A 9911-nucleotide genomic window follows, 5' to 3' on the forward strand; every position below is an offset into this window, starting at 1 on the left:
GGTGGTGCACATGTAGCCTATAGCCTGTCTGAGAGAAATGTGATCATTGAATATTGTAAGAGCTTTCATTGTCGGCTTATATGCCCCCTTTATTTATCATACGGTTCTGACTTGGTGTACAGGGAGAATACTGTAAGAACGGCCCATGTTCTGAATTCTGTCACTGTACATTTCAAAAGTGCTGAACAAATAGTTATATTGACTACGTCCGTCTTAGCTCTCTCATTAACGTCTTAATCAAAATTACGGATTGCTTCTTATCTGCTCATTGATCCCTTATGCCATAGTTTGTACATCTCAATTGATGGTAGAAACCACATTTGTTTAAGCAAGTCAGCCATATGTTTTTAAAAAAGGCAGTAAATGAGGCTGAATGAACTGTTTTGCTGCCAGACAAGGCTCCGCTGATAGCCAGGTGTAGCGGTGGTAAGGATTCACTCCATGGTGCTAAAAAGAAAGCTCTGCTGTTGGGACAGCTTTTATGTAGGTCCTAAAAGTTTGTGGGCACCATTTGTCACCGTTATAGTGCAATTCATGTATTGTTTAGTGACTTTGCTGGCATGCATCTAAAAAACTTTTTTTGAGTTTGCCCCACCACAATTTACATGCTAAAATCGCCACTGGTTGTTGGTAATCAGGCCTACCACTGTTGTGTCGTCAGCAAACTTGATGATTGAGTTTGAGACGTGCATGGCCACACAGTCATGGGTGAACAGGGAGTACAGGAGTGGGCTGTGCATGCACCCCTGTGGGCCCCTGTGTTGAGGATCGGCGGAGGTGTTGTTGCCTACCTTCCCCACTTGGGGTCGGCCCTTGTGGGAATTCCAGGATCCAGTTGCACAGGGAGGGGTTCAGACCCAGGGCCCTGAGCTTAGTGATGAGCTTGGAGGGCACATTGGGTTTGAAGGCTGAGCTGTTGTCGATGAACAGGATTCTTACATAGATATTTATCTTGTCCAGGTGGGATAGGACAGTGTGCAGTGCAATGGCGAATGTGTCGCCCGTGGATCTTTTGGGGCGACATGCAAATTGAAGTGGGTCTAGGGTGTCGGGTAAGGTGGAGTTGATATGATCTTTAACAAAGCCCTTCATGATGACAGAAGTGCAACCGGGAGATGGTCATTTAGTTGAGTTATCTTCGCTTTCTTGGGTACAGGAACAATGGTGGACAACAGACTGGGATATAGCGAGAATGAATATGTTTGTAAACACTCAAGCCAGCTGATCGGCACATGCTCTGAGGACATGACTTGGGATGTTTTGGCACATAAATGACAGTCTTTTCAGTTGTCCCCATAAAGCAAAACAAAAAAATATTGACTGTGAGCTTGAAGCTGTCCCCCAGAAATATAATGTTGATAAATTAGACATTAATATACAGGTAGGTGACATGTCTCTCACAGACTTTGACTGCCTAGCTCCCTCTTTAATCAATGAAAGCATTTCCCAGGCCTCCTGAGAGTGACTGGAGCAAACAAGAAATATTGGCAGAAAAGAAAAATGTGTCATCCTCCCGAATTGAGGGGCACATAATGATATTCACAAGGAGACCACCTGCAGAGACGCAAGGCAAACTGTTCCTAAGCAACAAAACACATTTTCTTTCTGAATGCCGATGAGGCTGAGGTTTACTGGGGGAAATTTCCCCACCGAGTGAAGGCCTCGGCTCATGGTGTGTGTGTCATCTGTATGTGTGTGAAAAATACATCCCTCCATGGCTTAAGGGGCTTTGAGGAACAGTGACCAGCATCACTCACAGTGGATCCCATCCACCTGCAGCTCAGCATATTGAAAGGACCCTGTGACACAGTAAGCTATACCTTCTTACACTGAGTAATGTGCTGTAATGTGCTGCATTTCTTTATGGTAAAGATGTAAATTAATCTTTTTATGTTTAAACACATACAGTACATAGATATGATAGACAATGTCTGCTGTAAATATCTCTGTATAAATGTTATATGGGAAGACTGAAAACCTCCAATGAGCCCATAGCCGAGGCAAGGCTGCCATCTAGTGGTGTAATGCTGACATTCAAAATAAGTAGAGTGACCCATGGATAATGTCATCACGAGAGATGCATCTCTAGTCTTTTGTGGCTTCCTCTCATTTCTTTATCTCCTTTTTTCCAACTGCACCGATCGGAATAGATTCAAAGCAATGTGGTTTTTTCACGTTTGATGGTTTGTCATTACTGTCAGTTCAGATAGAGGGAATAAAAGAAGAAGATGGAGGAAGCCACATTAACAGAAGGAACTGTAAGTATCAAGAATCTGTCTTACTTTTCAACAAACTATTTGAACACCAAATACAAGTACATCAATCTGGTTTTGTTTGAGGGTAAAAAAGGGAATAATTCCAAGTAAAATGTGTTTTTATACCTCAGAGTTGTAATTTGATTTAAGCCTACATATCAGAAAGGAAAATATAAAAACAACTTGAAATTGTGTTGTTGTGGCTCGTGCTGATTAAGCATGTACAATTAAATAATGTGGTGTTCCACTGCAACCAATTATGCATGCTTAGAGCTGCAAGTGGAAACATGAGAGTGACGCAATGAGCTGCCATTTTTTTTTTTACATGTATCCTTTGAAATCACAAGACAAATCAAAGTCATTATGATCAGACTGGGACTACTTTTTAGTTACAAAGCGCACCCAAGTTCATTGCTCCAATTAACATGTTAATTAACTGTTGGCATCAGTCAGGGTTTCATCCCGTTCTCAGGGCTTTTAAGTAATGGTCTACAGAAAAAGAGCACAAAGAAAGCTGTGTGTTAACAAAACAGGGCAGAGAACGACACATTTACTAATCAACCTAATCAAAGTCTAAGTGAAATGAGGGGCCACTTGAAATGGCTGAAATACTGTCTGCACTCAAACTCAAGGGACCCCTCCCTATTCAGTTCACACTTTCTAAGTGTTTAAATAGGACTTTTGAGGTAAACTAACTGTTAGTAGGACATCACGGCTTAATTGCATAAACTGTTACAATTGTGTTGTGATCACATTATTGGACAAATAATATACAAAAGCTACAACATAACTTTATATAAGAACTCCCCCTAAATATAATCAAAGGGAGAAAAGGCTTTCACTGAAACACGTTTAAATATGATGCGAGTACAATTCTGAATTGCAGAGGGTACTAACCTGATGTTAAATCCTGATGACAAGTCCCACTTCACTCCACTTGGGGGATGATCTTGAAGAGATATTCTAACTGAACTACAAAACACATGAATAATATATCGGATCGGAGGTGAAAACCTCATAACGAATTTACATTTTTCTTAAACAGTTTCATTTTTGGAGATAAGTTTTCATCCGGCAGCAATGATATGGAGTCTATCAAGCCATGCTATGAGCATCATTTAGATTTGTAGCAGTATTGGTAACTTCAGACATGTTTTCTATGAGGATTCGTTCAGCTTCATTTGGATGTCCATTGTCCTCTGGCTCAAGACACCCCACCAAGGATGCCCCAACTACATAGGTAGACAAGAACTGCACACAGATGGGGGACCTTTTAGGCCGGCAGTCTTACCCAATGGTGTATATACAGTGAGGGAAAAAAGTATTTGATCCCCTGCTGATTTTGTACTTTTCCCACTGACAAAGAAATGATCAGTCTACAATTTTAATGGTAGGTTTATTTGAACAGTGAGAGACAGAATAACAACAACAAAAAATCCAGAAAAACGCATGTCAAAAATGTTATAAAACGATTTGCATTTTAATGAGGGAAATAAGTATTTGACCCCTCTGCAAAACATGACTTAGTACTTAGTGGCAAAACCCTTGTTGGCAATCACCGAGGTCAGACGTTTCTTGTAGTTGGCCACCAGGTTTGCACAGATCTCAGGAGGGATTTTGTCCCACTCCTCTTTGCAGATCTTCTCCAAGTCATTAACCTCTATGGGCTAGGTGGGACGCTAGCGTGCCACCCGTGGTGCACTCCATCAACAGCAGGTGCATTTCAAGAGCGGCAAATTTGAATCCAAATAAATGTCAAAATTCTAATTTTTCAAACATACAACTATTTTACACCCTTTGAAAGATAAACATCTCCTTAATCTAACCACGTTTTACGATTTCAAAAAGGTTTTACGGCGAAAGCATAAATTTAGAGTATGTTAGGACAGTACATTTACAAGAGTTGTGTGTAATGTTTTGTCAAGTCAAAGACAGGGTCACCAAAACCATAAAACCAGCTAAAATGATGCACTAACCTTTTACAATCTCCATCAGATGACACTCCTAGGACATTATGTTAGACAATGCATGCATTTTTAGTTCTATCAAGTTCATATTTATATCCAAAAACAGCGTTTTACTATGGCATTGATGTTGAGGAAATCGTTTCCCTCCAATAACCGGCAGTCAAGTCAGCGTCACAAATTAAATAATTAAAATTAGAAAACATTGGTAAAATATTATATTGTCATTTAAAGAATTATAGATTTACATCTCTTGAACGCAATCAACTTGCCAGATTTAAAAATAACCTTACTGGGAAATCACACTTTGCAATAATCTGAGCAATGCGCCCAGAAAAATACGCGTTGCGATACAGACTAGACGTCATGTTGGGGAGATCTAAAATCGAAAATACTATGTAAATAATCCATTACCTTTGATTCTCTTCATCAGATGTCACTTCCAGGTATCACAGGTCCATAACGAATGTAGTTTTGTTCAAAAAAGCTCATCATTTATGTCCAAAAATCTCCGTCTTGTTAGCACATGATCTAAGCCAGCCGGACTTCTCGTCATGAACGAGGGGAAAAAATATATTTACGTTCGTTCAAACATGTCAAACGTTGTATAGCATAAATCATTAGGGCCTTTTTTAACCAGAACATGAATAATATTCAAGGTGGACGAATGCATACTCTTTTATAACGTATTGGAACGAGGGTACCCAACATGAACTCGCGCGCCAGGTGTCTAATGGGACATCATCGTTCCATGGCTCTTGTTCGGTCAGATCTCCCTCCAGAAGACTCAAAACACTTTGTAAAGGCTGGTGACATCTAGTGGAAGCAATAGGAAGTGCCAAAATATTCCTCAGCCCCTGTGTTTTTCAATGGGATAGGTTTAAAGTCAATACAACACATCAGGTATCCACTTCCTGTCAGAAAATGTCTCATGGTTTTGCCTGCCAAATGAGTTCTGTTATACTCACAGACACCATTCAAACAGTTTTAGAAACTTTAGAGTGTTTTCTATCCATATATAATAAGTATATGCATATTCTAGTTACTGGGTAGGATTAGTAACCAGATTAAATCAGGTACATTTCTTTTATCCAGACGTGCAAATGCTGCCCCCTAGCCCTAACAGGTTAAGGTTTCGAGGCTGACGTTTGGCAACTCAAACCTTCATCTCCCTCCACAGATTTTCTATGGGATTAAGGTCTGGAGACTGGCTAGGCCACTCCAGGACCTTAATTAATGCATACTTATAAATTGTATAATGTGAAATAAATATATAAAACATTTTCTTTAATGTATCATTTTTTGTGATGGCTAATGTTACTGTCCCCACAACAACAAAAATAGATAAATACATGTCATTTGGTCCTTGAAACATTTAATTGAAATACTGTAGAATTCCATTCATTCCTATGGAGGACTGCTCCTACTGGGGAGTGCCAATATGGCTGACCAGTGGCTTCAAAGCCTCTCAAAGTTTACAGTGAGGGAAGAAAGTATTTGATCCCCTGCTGATTTTGTACATTTGCCCACTGACAAAGAAATGATCAGACTATAATTTTAATGGTAGGTTTATTTGAACAGTGAGAGACAGAATAACAACAAAAAAATCCAGAAAAACGCATGTCAAAAATGTTATAAATTGATTTGCATTTTAATGAGGGTAATAAGTATATGACCCCCTCTCAATCAGAAAGATTTCTGGCTCCCAGGTGTCTTTTATACAGGTAACGAGCTGAGATTAGAAGCACACTCTTAAAGGGAGTGCTCCTAATCTCAGTTTGTTACCTGTAAAAAGACACCTGTCCACAGAAGCAATCAATCAATCAGATTCCAAACTCTCCACCATGGCCAAGACCAAAGAGCTCTCCAAGGATGTCAGGGACAAGATTGTAGACCTACACAACGCTGGAATGGGCTACAAGACCATCGCCAAGCAGCTTGGTGAGAAGGTGACAACAGTTTGGTGCGATTATTCGCAAATGGAAGAAACACAAAAGAACTGTCAATCTCCCTTGGCCTGGCGCTCCATGCAAGATCTCACCTCGTGGAGTTGCAATGATCATGAGAACGGTGAGGAATCAGCCCAGAACTACACGGGAGGATCTTGTCAATGATCTCAAGGCAGCTGGGACCATAGTCACCAAGAAAACAATAAGTAATACACTACGCCGTGAAGGACTGAAATCCTGCAGCGCCTGCAAGATCCCCCTGCTCAAGAAAGCACATATACATGCCCGTCTGAAGTTTGCCAATGAACATCTGCATGATTCAGAGGACAACTGGGTGAAAGTGTTGTGGTCAGATGAGACCAAAATGGAGCTCTTTGGCATCAAATCAACTAGCCTTGTTTGGAGAAGGAGGAATGCTGCCTATGACCCCAAGAACACCATCCACACCGACAAACATGGAGGTGGAAACATTATGCTTTTGGGGTGTTTTTCTGCTAAGGGGACAGGACAACTTCACCGCATCAAAGGGACGATGGACGGGGCCATGTACCGTCAAATCTTGGGTGAGAACCTCCTTCCCTCAGCCAGGGCATTGTAAATGGGTCGTGGATGGGTATTCCAGCATGACAATGACCCAAAACACACAGCCAAGGCAACAAAGGAGTGGCTCAAGAAGAAGCAAATTAACCTCTTCGCTATAGGGGGCAGTATATTCACGGCCGGATGAAAAACGTACCCAAATTAAACAGCCTACTACTCAGGCCCAGAGTCAAATATTTGCATATTATTAGTAGATTTGGATAGAAAACACTCTGAAGTTTCTAAAACTGTTTGAATGGTGTCTGTGAGTATAACAGAACTCATATGGCAGGAAGAAACCTGATAAGATTACAAGCAGGAAGTGGCCTGTCTGCGAATTTGTAGTTCTTCTTTTGGTTCTCTATCGAAACTACAGTATCTGTGCTGTTACGTAGCACTTTCTAAGGCTTCCATTGGCTCTCTAAAGCCTTCAGAAAGCGGATTGAGGCGTCTCCTGTCTCTGGGCAGAATATAGTAGCTCAGTTTGTCAGTGGTCTGCCTGGTGACTAAGAGATTGGAGATACGCGTTCACGAGACCACGCTGTTTTTTATTTTCCTCTTTGAATGAATACACTATTGTCCGGTTGGAATATTATTGCTATTTTACGAGAAAAATACCATAAAAATTGATTTTAAACAGCGTTTGACATGCTTCTAAGTACGGTAAAGGAACATTTTGAATTGTTTTGTCTCGATATGCGCCCGTGTGTTACCCTTTGGATAGTGACCTGAACGCACAAACAAAACGGAGGTATTTGGACATAACTATGGATTATTTGGAACAAAAACAACATTTCTTGTGGAAGTAGCAGTCCTGGGAGTCCATTCTCACGAAGATCAGCAAAGGTAATAACATTTTTCTTATACTAATTCTGAGTTTAGTGTGCCCCGAACTTGGCGGGTGTCAAATTAGCTAGCCGTGATGGCTGAGCTATGTACTCAGAATATTGCAAAATGTTCCTTCGCCGAAAAGCTATTTTAAAATCGGACGTAGCAATTGCATAAAGGAGTTATGTATCTATAATTCTTAAATAATTGTTATGTATTTTGTCAACGTTTATGATGAGTAATTTAGTAAATTGATGTGCACATTCACTGGATGTTTTCGGTGGGAATACATTTTCTGAACATCACACACCATTGTAAAAAGCTGTTTTTTTATATAAATATGAACTTTATTGAACAAAACATGCATGTATTGTATAACATAATGTCCTAGGAGTGTCATCTGATGAAGATCATCAAACGTTAGTGCTTCATTTAGCTGTGTTTTGGGTTTATGTGACATATATGCTTGCTTGGAAAATGGTTGTGTGATTGTTTTTGGCTATGTACTCTCCTAACATAATCTAATGTTTTGCTCTCGCTGTAAAGCCTTTTTGAAATTGGACAACGTGGTTAGATTAACGAGAGTCTTATCTTTTATCTCTTTTCGTTCAAAGAGAGAGAAAGTAAACATGGTGTCGGCTCGGGCACGCGCCTCCAGTCTCATTGTCCTCAGATCGACCACTTACAAAATGCGCTAATGTTTTTCAGCCAGGGCCTGCAAAGCCACCATTCATCGTTCTGGCGCCTTCTGAGAGCCTATGGGAGCATTAGAAAATGTCACGTCATGCCAGAGATCCCCTGTTTTGGTTAGAGATGATCAAGAAGGCCATGAAATGGTCAGAGAGAGCGCTTCCTGTTTGGAATCTTCTCAGGTTTTGGCCTGCCAAATGAGTTATGTTATACTCACAGACACCATTCAAACAGTTTTAGAAACTTTAGGATGTTTTCTATCCAAATCAAACAATTATATGCATATTCTAGTTTCTGGGCAGGAGTACTAATCAGATTAAATCGGGTACGTTTTTTATCCGTCCGTGAAAATACTGCCCCCTAGCCATAACAGGTTAACTGTTCCTGGGGCCGTCGACCTGGCTGTCGGATCCGATAATTAACTTGTCCTATTCTCTCCAGTACTTCATATGGTCCTTTCCATGTGGCTAGTAGTTTGCACTCTACCGTGGGGATCAGCACTAACACCTTATCTCCCGGTTGAAATTCCCTCAGGGTAGCCTGCCGGTTATTAGTGTGCCGCTGGTGCTCTTGTGCTTGTCTCATGTGCTCTCTGACGATGGGCATGACTGTGGCTATCCTGTTTTGCATTGCCGTGACGTGCTCTATGACACTAGTATACGGGGTGGATTGGTGTTCCCAGGTTTCCCGGGCGATGTCTAAGATTCCCCGGGGGTGCCTCCCATAACCATCTCGAAGGGAGAAAACCCCAGCGAGGCTTGAGGAACCTCTCTAATGGCAAACATCAGATATGGCAACATGCAATCCCAGTTTTTCCCATCCTTGTCGATCACCTTCCTGAGCATTGACTTCAGGGTCAGGTTGAATCTCTCAACCAGCCCATCCGTCTGTGGATGGTAAACAGATGTCCTCAACTGTTTCACCTGCCACAATTTACAAAGGTCCGCCATAAGGCGGGACATAAAGGGGGTCCCCTGGTCAGTAAGGATCTCCTTTGGGACCCCGACCCTGGTGAACAATAGCACTAGTTCCTTGGCGATATTTTTGGAAGCCATTGCCCGAAGGGGAATGGCTTCTGGGTAGCGAGTGGCATAATCTAGAATGACCAGAATGTATTGGTGCCCTCTGGCAGATTTGGGTAGTGGGCCCACTATATCCATCGCTATCCTCTCAAATGGCGTTTCGATTATGGGGAGTGGCACTAACGGGCTTCTAAACGTTGGTCGGGGAGCTGTTACCTGGCACTCCGGACACTCTCCACAATGCCGAGCCACTTCAGCCTGAATTCCTGGCCAGTAAAACCTCCTTACAATCCGGTCTCGGGTTTTATCGATACCAAGGTGTCCACCCAGAATGTGCCCATGAGCTAGATCCAGTACTGTCTTCCTGTACCGGGTGGGGACCAACAACTGTTCCACCACATCAACCCCTATTTTTGAGACTCTGTACACCAAACCATTTTTCATGATGAAGTGGGGAAAACTATTAGGCATCATCCTATCATTTATGGGAGTACCATCTACGACCTGCACGTCTGCTCTGGCTTGCTGCAGGGTTGGATCCTGGTGTTGGGCCGTCCCGAAATTAGTCATGGACCCTGCCAGGTCTGCTGGTTCTAGATAGTCGTCCTCTGGATTCAGATTGAC

The sequence above is a fragment of the Salmo salar genome, chromosome 09, assembly GCF_965601325.2.
Source record: "Salmo salar chromosome 09, fSalSal1, whole genome shotgun sequence".
NCBI lineage: Eukaryota > Metazoa > Chordata > Actinopteri > Salmoniformes > Salmonidae > Salmo > Salmo salar.